The sequence below is a fragment of the Chamaea fasciata genome, unplaced genomic scaffold (genome assembly GCF_029207755.1).
Source record: "Chamaea fasciata isolate MVZ Bird 193981 ecotype frontalis unplaced genomic scaffold, bChaFas1.0.hap1 SCAF_31, whole genome shotgun sequence".
NCBI classification, from domain to species: Eukaryota; Metazoa; Chordata; class Aves; order Passeriformes; family Sylviidae; genus Chamaea; species Chamaea fasciata.
This window is the reverse complement of record NW_027094116.1, coordinates 1459473-1476733: the sequence shown is the minus strand read 5'-3', so window position 1 is coordinate 1476733 and position 17261 is coordinate 1459473. Positions and strand designations below refer to the sequence as shown.

Sequence of the window (17261 nt, the reverse complement as noted above, 5' to 3'; positions counted from 1 at the left end):
CCTGCAGCGAGGCCATTGGTGGTGGCCAGGCTGGTGCTGATGTATGTACAGGTGTGCTGGGATGAGATTGTGGGTGGGGTCCCTTCCAGCATCACACACCTGCTCCTTTTGCCTGTTGCCCATGCCAGGGCCTCCCAGTCCTGCTGCCCTCCAGGGACAGTGGCGGCTCTCGATGTGTGTGTTGAAGAACCACACTCTGTCTTGATTTTCCTCTGGCTCTGATTGTGTAACTCATGGGCAGTTGTGTTGGTCAGTGGCCACGGAGTGTCAGGAATGAATTGCTCGTGTATGTCAGCATGTGTGCAGGTGGGATTTCCACTCCCCGTGCCTCGCGTGGGGTTTGTGTGGATGGGAAATGTGGATGGCTGGATGCATGGATAGCTGCAGAGCAGTGGCAGTGGATCAATCCCCCCATGTGACAGAAGAGAGAGCATGGCCTTAGAGACAGGTGGGAATTGGATCCCTGGCCTCTGAGGAGAGGCAGAGCGGACAGGAGAGGTTTTGGGGCATCAGAAAGGCTTGTGGGGACTCTGAGGGGCAAAACAGGTGATGGTGCCGTGTCTGCTTTACCTCTGCCTTGGAAATGCCAGCAGGAGCTGGAACTGCAGATCTGGAGCAGCTGTCACTGCTGCTGTGACGTCTCCTGCATCCCTGGAGCAGCACTTTCACATGGTGCTCCAGAGAGTATGGGGGTGTGAGCACCTGCAGCCCCTCTTGGCACCTCTAGGATGGGTTTGGCTTGCACATGCACTGTCGCAGGTTGCCATGAAGTTGGATAAAGTTAGTTCAGGAAAGTGAGCAGTGGCTGCTCCAGTTTGATGTGGCAGTGGCCCGTTGTACCCGAACCTGGACACAGGCTTGATACCCAGCACAGAGCCACTTGCTGTCCCCGTCAAGGAAGGTGCCAGTGCCCTCGGCCCCCAGGGCTGGTGCCAGCAGGTGGCAATGTGGCCTGAAGTATTGTCACTGTCACCGGGGTGAGGGCAAGCACTAGGTGCTCTGAGTACGGGGCACCCACATCTTGGTATCCCTGTGCTCTCATGGGAGCTCCCGTGATGTCCTTGGGGGTTCTGGGGTCAGTTTTGAGGGTCTTCCTTGTGCTGCTGTGTCAGCAGGTTGGGACAAGGAGGGAGGTGAGTGGCTTGCTTGGGGGGAGGAAATTGGGGTTTGGGGAATGCTTGTGTGTCCAGCTCTGCCGTTTGCTTCCCCCCTCTGTGCCTCAGTTTCCCTGTGCTAGGAGATGCAGGTGGTGCTGCTGGTGCTGGGACCACTCCATGCAGGCAGTCATGGTCCTGCTGAGCAGCACTTGCCCAGTGGACTGGGATTGCACTGTCCTGCAGCAGTGTCAGCCCCTCGACAGGCTCGTGGAGTGGGGACATGCCAGCTGGAGCTTGCCCAGGTGTGGGTATCTGCATGTCCAGGGGTATTTCTGCTCCCACCAGATGTGCTGGGTGCAAGGAGATGGGTGGCCCAGCTGAGCAAAGAGGGCAGAAGCAAGATGGGCACTTGTGAGCCAGAGGAAATCCCTGTCTGCCTCTCGTCTTATGCTTCCCCTGGTTCCCCCAGCACCCCTTGGTCACTGGTGTGGTGGTGCGTGGCTTTGCTCCGAAAGCTGTGCTGGTCCCCAGCCCTCCTGCACCTCCAGCCACCCCCACGTCCATACAGCTGGAGGTTTCAGTTCTGCATCTCTGCTGCCCAAGGGGAACTCAGCCAGCGAGAGTGAAACTCGGCGGCTCCAACGGTTGCTCTTGTGCCGCCCCCCTGACACCCCTTCATGTCCCCTAGGTCCTGGCAGGACCAGCAGCCACTGCTGCAATGCTTGCAGTGGCAGCTGTTCCACTCGGCTGCTCTGACCTTCCTGGAGCGTGGCTCAGCGAGCATGGAGAGTGACTTCCAGCTCCCCTTCCCAAATCCAGAGGCTGGATTTGGTGCCATGCTGGGACCCTTGTGAGGCAACGCCTCTGCAAGGTGGCCTGGTAGAGCAGGGATGGGAGCCCCCACAATTCTTACCCTGCCTTGATCTGGGGTACCTTCACCCCATCCCTGTGTGGGGTTTGGAGGAGCTCCAGTGGTGGAGCCCTTGGCACAGCTGGCCTGTTCCATGGTTCTTGGTCACTGCTCGCCGCTGCACTGTCGCGCTGGGCAGCTGAGCCTCCCATGCCAATGGAGGTGGATTTCCTCCTCCTGGCCCCCACCTGTCCCGCTTTCCACAGCCCCTGGTGCTGTGCTGCTGTGACTCTGGCACCACTGGATGGTTGGGAACTGCGGTTCCTCACTGTGTTTAACTGCCAGCCTGTCCTGCCCCATGCTCCTGCTTGGAGTGAGACCTCTCCCAGTTTATTCCTTTCCACCTCTTGGTGTCAAGCCAGAGGAAACTCAACTAGAAAAGGCTCAACAGGTCTAATTAAACCCTGGGGATATTCCCAGTGGCTGGTGCAAACTGAAGGCTGGGCCATGGCTGAGATGCTTTAGTTTGTCTGCTGCGAAAATGGAGAAAAATGGAGACGGGCTGGTTTTTTTTTTTTTCCCTTTTTTCTTTTTTTTTCTTATTTTAATATTTTATTTTATTTTTGATTTTGTCTGCTCCTTGCTGTTGTTGGGACTCCTTGAGACTGACATGGCACAGCTCTGCTCAATGGGGTCTGGGCTCTGCTTGGTTTGGGGTGGGAGTCCATGAGCACCTGGCAGAAGAGTGGTGGGCTGAGTTGGCAGCCTGAGGTGGGGAAGTTCGGGTTTGGCATCCAAATGTTTGCAGCCCCAAGCCCGTTGCTGGAGGAAACATGAAAAAAGAGGAAGGAGAGATTGTGGTCGCGGCTCTTCCCCTCTGCAATCTGCGCCTCCCTCTTGGCCCCTCTGGCTCCGCAGCTGGTTATTCTGCCCATCCATCTCCCGTTGACTTTCCAGCTGTATGCTTGGAAGTCTCCATGGCAGTGGCCATGGATTATTTATTTGGGAGTATTATATGTATATATGATGTAGGTAGAGGTTGTATCTATTTGGGGTTTATATACATTGGGAATAAATATATATTTGGGGGTTTATCTATACATATGGGAATATTTATGTATATTTGGTGGGTACAGTTACATATATGGGAATATGTGTATTTTGAGAGGACTATGTGTATGGGAATATATATATTTGGGGGAGTTACAAATATGGGAATATGTACGTGTTTGAGGGGGTAAGCAAAAACTGGCTGTGGCACAGGAGTTGCTAAGCATCAGCTAAGCAGATATCTAGGGAAGTCACCAAAAGCCATTCCTGCACATCCTCCAGGATGGAGGATTTGGGCTGGTTGGAGCAGCTCCCAGCATCTGCTGCCTTTGCATGGCAGGTTGTGCCAGCCTAACTGCATCAGTTAAAAATGGGGGTTCCAGGAGGTTCCCCTCATTCTTCTGCCTTCAGGAATTTTGGTTTGTTACTTGTGAAACCAAAGCTTTGGTTTTCAAGTAGGAACAGAATTTCTGCCCCAAAGCTGGACAAAAAGATTGTCTTGTCTTTACCCCTTTCTCGTCCCTTCTTTTTTCACTCAGAAAGGGGATTTCACTTACCTTTGCTTCTTCCATCCCTCCTCTAGGTGTTTTCTTCCTCTCAGCTTATAAAATAACAGAACATTTTGAAAACATAATACTTTTCCTCTTCCCTGGGCAGCATTTCTCTGTTTATAACAAGAAGGCTTTGAAAGCATGTGTGTGGTGTGGTGAGACCTGGGAACTGCCCAGGAGCCCTGGGGGCGGCCAGTGGCCTGACCAGGCCCCCGCCCCTCACGGGGGCCTGCTCTCACTGTGCAGGTCACCTTTTGAAATACTCCAGAGTTTCTGGGAGCAGTGCCAGGATGCTCACTTGGCAGGGCAAAGGACGTGCATGGACAGACAAGGGAGCTGGCAGTGCCAGTTAGTGGGGGCTTTGCTCCTTTGTACCAGCTCAAAATGTTACAAAATAGGGACTTAGGGGTTCACTGGGGTTTGCTGGTGTTGGATGTACCACTAGTTCCAAAGGGCAACAGCTTCTGCAGCTTGGGCAGGGCGTGAAGCAGCCCTGGAGCTGTTGGGCTGGAGAGGGTTGGGGCCTCAGGACTGTCACCCCATGGGTGCTGTTCATCCCTGTCTCAGATGACACTGGGCTGCAACCCTGCAGTCAGAACTGCCTGCAGGCTGAACACCCCAAGACCAATCCTGCTCCCCCTGGAGTTCCCCACCTTGGCCCGACAAGGTGCAGCTCATCTACCGGATTGGGTTGGCAGCGGCACTGCTGGTAGTTGTCACGATCTGGGGACTGAGGCACGGCCAAGGGCTGCGTGGGGTCAGGTATTCTCCAGAAGTCACTGTCCTCATGGCCTGGTGGGCTATGGGAGCCAGGAATGTGGCTGCTGCCAACCACCGGCCATGGGCAGTTCTGTCAGTGCAAGAGTCTGCGAGTGGTGACTGCGTGGCTGTACCGGCTGTCCCATGGCACCATGGACATCCTGGAGCCTGTGGAAATGGGCATTCCTAGCTTATCTAGCGGCGTCTCCCACTGAGAGGAAACAACTCTGTGTACAGTCATATGAGATCTTGCCTGGCCACATGTCCCCCATTGCATCCTAGTGGGCTGTAGAGCTGACCCCAAGCCCTGCAAAGCAGAGCCAGCAGGGGCACAGACCTTGGCCACATCCTCCACTCAGCCTAGCCTGTGGTCCCCGGTCCCCAAGTGGCTCTGCCACCAGCCCTGCAAGGCACTGCGGTGCTGGGACCAGTGAGAGCTGCTCGGACACCAAGAGGAGGTTCAGGAACCCGTTGAGAAACCCTTTGCAATAAACACCACTTCCTTCGACCTGGCTGGGAGTTGTGGCACTTGCAAGGTGGTGCTTCTTCTGTGGGTGTCCCTGTCTCCAGGTGGTCAGTCATTCTGCAGGACACTGTTTTATTCAGGGAAATAAAAGAGTGGTCCTGGGGGGTGACAGGTTGGTTTGGGAGTAATGGGTACAAGTGTAGCAGTAGCTGGAGCTCCCCATCCTTGTCCCTGCTGCTCCCCCGTTGTAGAAGACAGACTTATCTGTCTGTCCTGATGAGGGAATCCTCGTGACTGGTCCGTTCACAGCAACCAGCCCAAGTGCTGTGAGGTTTGAGGCTGGAAAGCTGCTTGCACCTTGGCTCTTCAGGGGTGTCCCTTCTGCTTGGCTCCTCGGGAGCGAGAGGAAGGTGCAGCCCCGGACGGAGCCACGCGCTCCTCACTCCGGATTTGTTCAGGCTGAATTTTGTAATGTCAGGAAATGAGCTGGCTGTGGGAGGGGAGGCAGCCGGGGGAGGAAGGCTGGTTTTGTGGTTGGAGCGGAGGATGAGGACGCCGGAAAGCTGAGCACAATTCCTCGCTCTGTTGCAGGTGCTGGGGGTGAGGCTGCAGCTTGGGAGCTCGTGGTGCGTTTGAAGAGTGGGTGCTGGCCTCTGTGCCTCAGTTTCCCTTTTGTTCAGCATCGTTCCTTTCATGGGAGTGTGCTGTGGTGATGGGGTCTGCACAAGTGCCAGATGGTTGCGACCACCAGTAGATGACCAGCACGAGGCAGCTGAAGCTGCTGGCCTTTGCCCCATGGGTCTCCTCCCATCTCCCAGTGGTGAGTGGGATGAGTTCAGGAGCTGCATTTCCTTCTGAGACATGGCAGTTTCTCCTCAGGCCAAGCACATTTGCTGCGTGCATTCCCTGGGAGAGTGTCCGAGCAAGTGGGTCAGTGCATTTTCTTGTGGGATGTGCATGGGAATCTTCCCAAAACCCCACAAAGTTCACCTAAACTTTGAGCAACTTTCTGCTGGCCACACTGTTGTCCTGGGCCACATCCCCAGTGTTAACTTGGTTTATGCTTTGTTTCATTCCTGAACTCTTTAATTTCTTTCCCTCTGGTGTCACTGGGATGCTTTCCACATTGCGTAGCCCCAGGGCTCCTGGTTCCCTGGATCCCTGTAGGTGCCTGGCCAGGTCCACCCAGGCTGCATGGCCCTTGCAGTGATGCTAAGGATCAGGGCAGTGCAGGGCGGGACCCTGCAGCCCCTGTCCCATCAGCCAGCTCTGCAGGGGATACTGGGCTCCCCTCAGTGTTCCCTCCATCTGGCTGTGCTTGGATGGGACATGTGGGGAGTCCTGTTCTTGCCTCTGTCCCCTCAGCCTGACAGCTGCTTGCTTTGTCTTTGCAGTTGGATTGAGGAGTGGTGGCTGCAGCTCATCCCTGGCAGGAGCAGAAGATGCAGGAGGCTGCGTAGCAGGTATGGGGGAAATCTCAAACTCTGGTTTCCTGCCTTCCCCTTGGGTTTGCTTGGCCGCATGTGTCTCCCCTGCTGCAGGCTGGGAGTAAGCAGAGGGTCCCACAGAGGATGCAGCTGGATGCAGCTCAAGGGTCTCAGGCTCCCACAGTGGTGCCGACTGGACCCTGCAGCCCTGCTCCAGGGACAGAAGGAACAGTGAGGTCTGGTGCTGGAAGGGCACAGGGAACACCCTGCTGCACTGTGCACTGCTCAGCTGCTCTGCACAGGTCCTGCTGTGCGGGATGGGACAGCAGAGCCCCCAGAGCAGGGCAGGGAGGTGGCACCCAACAGTGGGTGCCACTGCTGTTCTCCACTGCCCATCTTCCCCTTCACTTCCTCATCTGGCACAGCTCTGATGGCTCCCAGCTGTAGCCACAGCACTGATTTGGGGCTTTTTGGGTGTTTTGCAACACAGCCCCGTGTATCAGTGCAAAGGAGGGTTTCCCTGCCCTGTTTTCTCCCAGTGTAGCCAAACCTGCTGTTATTTTGTCCCTTGCATTCCTCTGAAATAAGGTGCTGCTGGGAGAGGGCCTCATGTCCAAGTTTTCTTCCTCTTCAACCTTCTTGGCCTGTTTATTGCTCTTACAGTAAATGTTTTGTGTCTCCTGTGTCTGCAGTGAGGTTGTGGTACAGACACTACTGCGGGCTGGTTTATGAGGGCTCTATGGTTTCATGTAATGCATCTTCTGTACCTGAGAGTGAAATCAATAAAAGGAAAGATTTTTAAAAATAATATGCCCAGCTCCTGAACGGAGGGGGCTCTGTCACAACTGCTTAGTGAGCAGTTTTGTGAGGTTGTGATGGCTTTTAGTGCTGGAGAGGGGGCAGGTAATTTATTTGGAGGCCTGGTGATGGGAGATGGGGGCAGCATCACTTTGTCCTCTGCAAGGTCAACCAAGGGCTTCATCTGCCGATAGAAACCAAGAGCAGCTCCCCACGCCGGGTGTGGGGAGTGTTTCAGTGGTGCTTGGTGTGTGCCAGCGATGGGCCATGGTGTGCCAGGGGACAGGAGGGCTGGAGGGCTCGGCCGGGTCTGTCCCACTGTGGCTGAGCTGACTGCTCTGGGAGTGTTCTGGGGGCTGGTTTGGGACCAGCTCTGATTCACTCACTCTGGGCACAAATGAATACTAGCTAAGGGGCTCGTGTTTCCGTGTGGTGAATCATTACTTGGAGTGTTGGGGAGATGGGTCTGTCTGCCGTGGGGTGTGCGTGGAGGGCAGGACCTTCCTTGGCTCGCAAACACCGCGGTCCCGATGGACTGTGCACATTCCGTCCCCCAGCCCGGATGCTGGTGGGTGGTGGCAGGAGCTCTCAGTGACTGCGCTCTCCCCCACATCACTCCTTGCTGCTGGAGACATGGTGCTCAGCTCCGCCAGCTACGTCCTGAGCAGTGACAACAGCTCCTTGTTTTTGAGTTTCTCACAAATTCTTGGGTTTTGGGTTGGCAGTGTCCTCCTGCAAAGCCCTCGTACTGCCACTGGTGCCAGCACGGAGTTTTGAGCGGGGAGGAGCAGTTTAGTGATTTCTGCAACTGCAGAACTGCTCGCTCCGAGGAGCAGTTCAGCAAGTGGTGCGCTCGGGGAGGAGGATTTTGAAAAGCATCTCTGGGGACTGCTTTAAGATCTGTACCCTTCGCTCTGCGAGTGACAGGAGCTGAGCAATTAGAGGAGCAATATCGACCCAGCCTCGGAAGCGTGTGACGGCCGGCACCGGGCGATTTAATCCCAGTGAAGCCACGTCCTCGCGTCCTGGACGTGCAAGCATCGCTGCCTGCGATCAATAGGCATTTTGTCTGAGGCCAGCCCTGTTTGAGGCAAACCAGGCAAACCTTCTTCTGTGACAGAAGACTCTTCTAAGGCCTGTGACCTTAATTGAATCTACTCTTTCATGTCCTGAAGACGGTCGCATCGTCTTGCTGCAGCCATGCTCAGTAAATCACGTGTCCGTCCCTGCATGCAGAGTCTGTGCCACCCTGCTTCTCTCCTGGTGAGATTTTGCAGCCTGAGGCTGATTTCCAGCTGCTTGGGAAGAGCCTTTGGGTCACCAGGTCTGTTCCTCTGCTGTCTGAGGCCTTGTCTGTGTTCTCTTCAAGGTTCATTGGCAGCTGGAGTTTGCAACTTCCAGACTCCCACTGTGCCCGAGGTGTGAGTGTGCCACCTTACCTGGCACCTGGCTCTTTGCATGTGGCAGGATCCTCCCCATCTCCAGGGAGAGTTTGTAAAATCCAGCCAGTGGGTGCACTGAAACCAAATCCCCACTCTTGACCCTTTTGGAAACGGAATACTGAATTTGGTAAAGCAGTGTGTTCCTGCTGTGTTTGCCGCAGCTGAAATGTGGCTGAGTTGCTGGAGGTCACCTTTCCAGTCCCCGTGGAGCCGGGCGGCCTTCTCTGGTCAGTCATGGCTCTGCCCTGCACTTTGGGTTCTGAGCTCATCCGCTATTTTGCCACTGGCGGGGGAAAAAAAACCAAACCTGTCTTCAAAGCCCTTTTCCCTTGGGGAAAAGCCAGCTTGGTCAGAAACGTCCGCGGAGAAATGTCATCTGACCCAGCAGCTGGCTCACGCCTCCCCGGGGGTCCTGCGGCGTCCACTGCCCGTGTCCCAGTCCCGCCGCGGCCCCGGCTTTGGGCTGCTGGAGGAGGCGAGCCCGGCCGCTGGTTTTGGCAAGCTCTGGCCGCTCCCTTCCCCCCGCAGGCTTCACCACCCCGCCTGCCTCCGCATCTGCCTCTGCCCTTCAGCTGCCGCCGTGCAGGCCGGCGGCCCCGATCGGGGTTTTGGGGGGCTCGGGGGCCGGCCGGTGGCCGGGGCAGCGCTGGCGGCGGCCGGGGATGGCGGCTCCATCCTGCGCTTCCTCCCGGCCGCCAGCGCGCTGCAGCCGTGGAGAAGGACGCAGCCACCCTGTCTCCTGTAAGTACCTCTCACTCTTTCCACTGGAGAGTTAAAATTAGCAACTTCTTTTTTTAAAGCAGGCGTCGCTTTAAACCTCGCCAGCCCAACTGGGTTTCCTTTTATTTCCCCTCTCCCCCGGCTCCTTTTCTCTTGAATTTTTTTTTTTTTTTTAATTTTGTTGTTATTGTTCAACGTGTGCATGCACTTTTCTCCCTTTTTATTTCTTTATTTCTTTTTTATTCCCCCCCTCTTCTTTTCGTTCCTTCCTATTTTAAACACGGGTGACGCTGCAGTGTCGGTGCGGAGTTTGGAGCCAAATAAACAGCCCGGCGCTCCCCCACCCCGATCGCCTTACAGAGCCCGGGGCCGGAGCCCAGCGCTGAATTTAGACTCTTATCTATTGTCAGCCTCCGCGGTCGGCGCTGCTCTGCCAGGGGGGGTTGCCCCGGACCCCCTTGTTGCTCCTGACACAGATCCTCGCTGTGAGTTTGCCGCTTGTTGTTTTTCCCTCTCCTTTGTTTTCGTGGTAAAGCACAGAGGTGCCCGTAAATCAGGACCCGTTGCCTTTTTTTGTTTTTTTTTCCTAGGGCTTGGGTGGGCAGGGAGGGAGAGGGGGGTTCTTAGTGATGTGGGGCTCCCATGCTGGTGAGAGGGGGAAACTGAGGCACAGAGGGGAGCATGGCTCCCTGATGGGGAGTGGGTGAGCTGAGATTTCCTCTTTTTAGAATCAAAACAAACATAGACCGGGAAGGAAAAGGCAGCAGGCACGGGCTCATATGCAGGATCAGTGCCTGTCCCGGGGGATAAATCCCTTTGGGAAGCTTGTGCCCATGGTCCCCTGTGGCAGGGATGATTCCGGGGCCTGACGTGCGGGTGGAGGGTGCCACTGCTGGCGCGGTGCTGCGGCCAGAGCTCTGCTGCGCCAGGACGGGATGGGGCCAGCAGTTGGAAGTGGATGTCCCAGCCCGGATCTGCGAAAGCAAACAGGAAGGCGAATGGGGAGCAGCCGCTGTGTTTACTCAGAGGTTATTTATTGTGGTTCCTCAGAGGTTGGTGCTGGGGACTTTTAACACCTTCCTGCTTGGTGCTGGATCCTTTTGGCCAGGGCTGGATGCCTGGCGGGAGCTCGTGGCCACATCGGAGGTGAGCCAGGTACCAGACACTGGATGTCAGGCGAAATGTCACACTGGGGCTCTCTCTCCAGTTCCTTCTCCTCCCTTGACTGTTTCCTAAATGTTTGTTTTGCTCTAAAGCTCAGCCTGGCCTGGGGGATGTGGTGGGGATGGATGTGGTGGGGCTGGGAACAGTGAGCTTGGCTCATCCTAGGAAAATCTTTTTCCATTTGATTTTTCGGGGGTTTTATGCCAGTGCTGGTTTGGGATAACAGTTAATAATGCTGGTAATCTTCATATCCATGTCTGTGAAAATGGAGGTGCAGAGCCCGTAGGAAGGGAATCTTTCAGAAGTGCTTTTAGTCTTTCCCTCCCAGGAGGGAGGGAGGGAGGGAGGGAGGGAGGGAGAAGTGTTTCCCTTCCCAGGCATGTGCTGCCCTAGCTCTGATGCTCATGGATCGGGCTGGAGGATAAACTTCGGGTGTGCTTTGGGTTAAACCCAGCCTTCTACCCATTCCTGGGGGTGGGTGAGGTGGGTTCTCCCCTCTGCTTGACTTGGAGGGACTTGTCACAAGGTGGTCTCCTTTGTTGTGGGGACTACTACAGGGTCCCAAGGTTTCTGCTTTTGGAACTGAGTGGCTGCCCTCAGTACTGCTCTAGGCAACAACAGCTGCAGAGCCCTTTCCTCCTCCTCCTCTTTTGGGCAAATAACTCATTTGGGTAACTCTTTATTGATGTATTTTTACATCCCCACCCTTCAGCAAAGATTGTGACTGAAATATTTTCATTTCGTTCTACAAACTCGTGCCTTACTTTTTCTCGTCCCACCTTTGCATGGGGAGTATTGACAAAAAACTGTGGTATTTGATTTTCTTCCCCAATATTTTTCCTTTTCCAAGAGGAATTGTGACTGGTGTTTATCCGTGACATTCCTGCACTCATAATGGCTCTTACCTGCCCTCGGGGTCCATCTCCTCTGTGTTGCAGGAGCATCCCAGTGGCTTTTCTGCCATCCCTCTGGTAACGTGGCTGGGAACCAGGACAAGCCCTTGGCTTGAGCTATGGCCATGTGCCAGTGATGCTCCGGCACAGGATTTTGGAGTTTGTCAGACCCAGGAGGTAATAGTGCTTCTGGAAACAGCCAAATGTTGGCATTTCTCACAGTGTCTGGGCATCCCCGTTGCTCTCCTGAGCGTCACCCTCATCCTTTGCTGCGATGTCCTGGAGGGGCGTGTGGGCATCATCACCCCTCTGGCATGTGGCTTTTAGTGCAGCCACAGAGAAGGGCTCAGCTGATTGGGGACCTTCCCCCACCACCTAAATCCCCCTTGCTGAAACGCGAGAGTTTGTGTTAAAAAATCCCGTTTAAAGACAGAATGCTGTTCCTGGAGGATATGTGCTGGGAATGGGCTCTGGATGGATCTCTCTCAGTGGGAACTTCCCAGGTCTGTAAGTAGCTGCCACGGGGTTGGCAGACATCATGGCCTCACCGCGGTGGCCCAGCCAGTGCCGGGGAGAAGGAGGACGGGATCTGTGTGCCTGGGACAAGAATGTGCATCCTGTGAGTGAGCAGCAACAGCTGAGAACCAGCTGTCCTGGTGGATTTGAGCTGCCTGATGAGCTGGGGCCAGATTCTCACCCCTCTGGCTCATTGGCGTGTGGCTCAGGATGCATGTGAGTACAAGCTGTGGCTGAGCTAGGGGGTGAGGTCAGTCCTGGCTGATGGCAAAGTCTTTGTGGCGCAGTGAGTATCCCCTGGTCCCAGCAGTCCTGAGTCACGCTGGGGACAAGGGACCTTGAACTGGTTCGTGTCTTTCTCCCTGGCCTGGCTTTGGCTGCAGCAGCTCTGAGCACCCTGGGATGCTCCAGTGGTGCCCTGCTTGGGCTCTGGATAGCAGAGTGCTGGTGGTGGCTGGTGTTATTTATGTGCTGGGTTGGAGACACTGTGTTTCAAGGCAGCACAGGGGAAGAGGAAGTTAAATCAGTCTTTGCCATGTGGCATCTTGTCCCAGTTCCTCCTGTTTGCTTACAGTGAGTTGGGTTGGGGTTCAGTGGCAGCCAGACCATGATCCATGCCCTTCTGGTGGGATTTGGTGGCTCCTCAGCTGTAGATCTTTGGGCCAAGGGACAGGTTCTCATGCCCAGGGCCTTGATCTCTGTTTCTGGTGCTTTTACAGTCCCAAATAACTAATGCTATGTTTGGGCCTTTGTTTCCTTTATTAAATGAAATAGCGATGTCTGGTGGTGAGCTTCCAGCTGTAGTATGGCAGTGTGCTCTGAGCACGAGCCTGTGGCTGTGGACCGAAGTGGGTTTTGGGGAATGTGTAAAGATGGGTGGGCATGTCCACCTCTGAAAGGCAGATGGCCAGGATGACTATTTTTGTGGCTTTGTTTCCAGGCTGGAAGTGCCATGGGCAGGTGGGAGCTGTGATGGTGGAGTCTGAGCACTGGGATGGAGACAGGAGCATGATCCTGCCTGATCCTGTTGGTGTTGGCCAGATTTTTTTCATCCATTTCTGCAAGGGACTCTTCTAGTGAGCTCTGCTATGGCATCAGCCTCACAGTAATTAGCATTGCTGTATGAGCGACAAATTCAGATCTTTTGTTTCTTATGCTTTGACTGGTCAAGTGGAGCTGGTGACCACCATCTCCTTCCCAGCAATGGGAAGCTCCTGACTTCACCAGCTCCTTTGCACACTAGATGAGTGCTGGAACCTGCAGCCCCTTAGGAACCCGGTGCTCCCTTCCCAGGAGCTCAAGACATGTAAACCCTGATGGAGAGTGTGGCATGGGACAATGCAGGAGCAGCATCTGCTTCTACATTGCCTGCTTTGGACCCGATGGAAGTGATGGTTGCCTTGGCCATGAATGTAGTCAGCAGTCAGTAGATGCGAATCAGCTCAGCAGCCCCGTGACTTTGGGCACCACGGCTGTTACTCGCCAGTGCTTGGGGGTGCAAAACCGACAAAGAAATGATTGTGGGAGGCCGATTCGAAAGATCTTGGTGGCCCTTGGGAAAGGGCTGAGCCTTTGGGAAGGGCACTGCTGAGGTTGGGCACTGGGAGGGAGGATTGTGCTCAAGGGCTGAGTTCCGGGGTGGCACCGGGGACCTCCAGCCTCTCGGCAGCCCTGGCTCCCAGGGTGAGCCCACACTGGGCTTTGGGTGCTGGAGGGTCTGCAAAGCTGCTCTGGGGTATCCACTCCTGGGTGGGGATGGGACACAGAGTCACTGAACATGTGTCTGGGCTGGGGATGGAGATGAGATGAAGATGGGGCTGGAAGAGCTGATGGGGCTGTTCAGCCTGAAGAGGGGAAGGCTCCAGGGAGACCTTCGAGCCCCTTGCAGTGCCTAAAGGGGCTTCAAGAGAGCTGGAGAGGGGCTTTGGACCTGGATGGGGAAGGACAAGGGCCTGGAATGACAGGACAAGGGGGAATGGCTTCCCACTGCCAGCAGGCATGTTTAGATGGGATATTGAGAGGAAATTCTTCCCTCTGGGGGTGGTGAGGCCCTGGCACAGGGTGCCCAGAGAAGCTGTGGCTGCCTCATCCCTGGAAGTGTTCAAGACCAGGTTGGATGGGGCTCAGAGCAACCTGGGATAGAGGTTGGAATGAGTTTCAAATTTCCTTCCAACCCAAACCATTCTAGGATTTCATGAGCTGTGCCACAGTGCCCTTGGGCAACGGGGAGTAGGATATCCCAGGCTGGCTGCAAAGGACATATCCCCAGTCCCCATCCCACTGACACAGGAGGGAAGAGCAGAGTTTCCCCGGGACAGTTTCACTCTCAGCTGTGTCCAGTGGGGCTGCTGTGGATTTCCATTGCTCTCACTGATGGCCTGGAGCAGCAGTTGAGTCTCATGGAATTTCCCCTGGGTAAAACCCACCAGGAGGAGAGAGTTGTCCCCTCTGCTACTGGAGGAAATCCTGTCCCCTTCATGGAGAGCCCCTAAATTCCCAGCAGGGAGGGCTTTGCCCTGATGCAGCTGAGCTGCCTCTGGGAGCCCCATTAGGTCCCAGCGCTGAGATCCTGCCCCCTGTGCTGGAGCTGAAGGCAGTGATCGTCCCCCTGGGGCATGTTGTGTTTTGGGACATGTAAGTCATCAGTGTCCTTGGTGACCGCAGGGGTGGCGGTGACCCATAGTGAGGGTACTGGCAGCAGGGTGCTGGCCGGGCTGCACTGGGGGATGGGTGCACCCTCAGGATGGGGGTGCCGAGGAGAATGGAGGTAATGTTGGGATGCTACTGTACGGTTCATTGAGAGAGAAAAGCCCTCAGAGTGAAACATTGCTGGCGTTGGGTGCTGAGGCTTTTCTTGGGCTCTGATTCCCCCACCCCAGAGCAGGGGGCAGCTCCGTGGGGAGCAGAACTGGATGGCTCCAAAATCTGTAGCCACGTCCAACCCCTCCATGCCTCCCCTTTCCTCGCTGTGGCCTCAGCACCAGTGAAAGTCCCTAGTGTGGGGCTGGTTTGGGGTCAAGAACTGCTCCTGCTCCCCACCAGTGTGGGGTCGGCTGTGACAGCCTCCTGATCTGCCGAGTGCAGGATCCGACCTCGAATTCAGCTCCCTCTCCTTCTCGCTCTTTTTTTTAATGAGTCAACCTCTCATCTGTCATATTAAACCTCCTCATTACCAGGTATCTAAATTTTGCTCTGACAATAGTGACAGGGGAAGCTGCGATCTCATTGCCACGGCGCGGGGCTCCGGGGAGCTGGCAGGTGGTTATTTCATGCCCTGCAGGGAGCCGTGGGGGTGGGCAATGGAGCCGGATAATGGGATCTTGCTTCCCATCATTTAGAAAACCCTACTTAGTGCCGAGGGAAAAATTACCCCCAGTCTCTGACTCTGGAGCTGGTGATAGATAGAGAACATGGGGGAAGGGGAACAGCTTTGGGGGTCCGGCTGCTCCTCTCTGGGCATGGAAGGGTGGATTGGGAGTAGAGTTGTTGGGGATGGAGAGTAAATGGGGATGAAGGGTGGGTGGGGATGAAAGGTGGAAGGAGATGAGAGTGGTTGAGAGTGAGGATAGATGGGGGTGGAGGGTGGATGGGGATGGAGGTGGTGCGGGGCTGCCCTGTGCAAGCAGTTGGTAGCAGCTGGGGAAGGGGATGCTGTGCACATACTGGGGAGCCCCCGGGGCATGCAGGGTTCCCAGCTTGGATGGGCACATCTGGGGAAGCTGCTGAGCCACCTGGGAGACCATAGTCAGGCTCAGGGTGGTGAATGACCCCTGCTGCAAGGATGCCACCACCAAGGTCACTGCTCAAGGTCAAGAGGCTTTTTTGGCAGCTGCATCAGCCTTTGGTTGCTGTTCTCAGGGTGCTCTGAAGGTCACTTTAACAGAGGGCTGTCCAAGCCCCCCCGTTTAACACCAAGCCCTGCAGCGACTTGTCCCTGCCAGTCCCTCCCTGTAGCATCTTCAGGAGAGAGAAGCAGCTGCCTCTCTAGGAAGCCACGTGGAGTGAGGGGCTGCAAGTCTCTGCTTGTCCTGGTCCCGCAGGTTTTTCCTTCCTGAAACTGTGTCCTTACCTTGGGTGAGGGTTCCCTGGTGGACTTTTGGGCAGCACCAGGCAGGGCTGTGGGTTTGCCAGTGACTGCCTGGAACTCCTGCCCAGCCTGCTTTCCCCTCCAGCCTCTGCTGTCTTTGGCCGTGCTGGCAGTGCAGAGAAGGTTACCAGCTGTACCTGCTGACACCCCACCTTTGCAGAACATATCCCCAGTCTAGGATGTGCATGCTCCTGTGGTGCTGGATGTGATGGCATCCCTGGCTACGTGTGGTGTGGAATGAAACTGTGATTTGAGGTGTAGGGGGCCAGGGTTGGGTGCTGCCTCCAGTTCTTGTGCTGATGTTGGGACTGTCATTCTTTCTTGAGGGTGTTGTCTGACTCCACGCTGGCACACAAATTGCAGGGGAAGAGAAGATCAACCCCAGTTTAATAATTTCCCCTAAATCTTTTCTTTCACCCACCCTTGCACAGCAAATGCCAGTTCTCCAGCATTATGTCAGGGCTGTGCTTTTCCTCAGCCTCTGCCAGGCTTGGCACGGCGCGAGGTTTTGTTACAGCTCAGCAGAGCTGGTTGCACTGTTGGCATCTGCCTTTCTTCAGAGAGTGCCTGAATCTGGGTCAGGAATATATGTGTCTCTTTCAAATTCCTTCGGGGCCTGACTCAATCCAGCCTCACTCCTGCTCCCCTGAGCTCCCAAGGTTTTCACCTGCAGCTGGCGGGACTGATTCCCTTCTGCAGGCAGGAGGAGCTGAGTGCTGGTTTGGCTGCCCATCCCAGGGAAATCGGGGCCCTGACGTGGGTGTCAGGTTTGCAGGAGGGATGGCAGCTCAGCACTGAGTTGGCACCTGCCTGGCGAGTGGGATTTGGCCCCAGGCAGGGTCAAGCAGCTGCGTTTCTGAGCAGGAGATTTGCTCTGAAGCCACGTTTTGGCCACCTTCCTCTCCCCTCCCCCTGCCTGCATCTGGAGGTTCGACACAGGAACCCAGATAGCATCATCCTGAAACCAGAATAGAAGCTTTGGAGGAGACTTGAGCATGTTTGTGCGGTTTTTATCTCGGTTTTGAGATAAAGAGGTGCTAAACAATGCTAAGCTGGCGAGTTGGAGTCCCTCACGGTGCGTGCAGTGGGGCTGGGGACTCGCTGGCACCTGCCCTTGCTGCCTGCTGTCCTGCCAAGGACGTCCCCACATACGTGCTGCATCCCTCCTGGGTGCCACATTCCCCTGCCAGCACTGCCCCCCATCCCGCAGCAAAGCAGGGGTGATGGCCAGCGCCATGCCAGTGGCTTTGCCAGAGGGGAAGAGCAACATTAACATGAATACTAGCACTGTGTTTTAGGGAAGGGGGCTTTGCAAAAGAGAAGGAAGTCAGTCCTGCTGATCCAGAAACCACACAGAAGGAAACTAAAAGTCCTTGGTGTCAGCATGGAGGATATGTTAAAAAAACAATGATTAACTCACAAAAGGCAGCGAGAAAGGAAA

At 55.4% G+C, this 17261-nt stretch overlaps 1 protein-coding gene across 8 annotated transcripts in view; it reads left to right on the top strand.

Annotated features, from left to right (window-relative positions):
• MEF2D (myocyte enhancer factor 2D) overlaps positions 1-17261 on the top strand; it is a 75307-nt gene that overhangs the window by 19130 nt on the left and 38916 nt on the right. For 7 of the 8 annotated variants that reach the window (XM_066206776.1, XM_066206780.1, XM_066206782.1 and 4 more), the window contains exon 2: positions 6168-6236. The gene's annotated coding sequence lies outside the window, so the exon portion shown is untranslated. Of the gene's footprint in view, positions 1-6167; positions 6237-9241; positions 9646-17261 lie in introns of those variants that run through there. The other variant, XM_066206777.1, reaches the window with a different exon arrangement.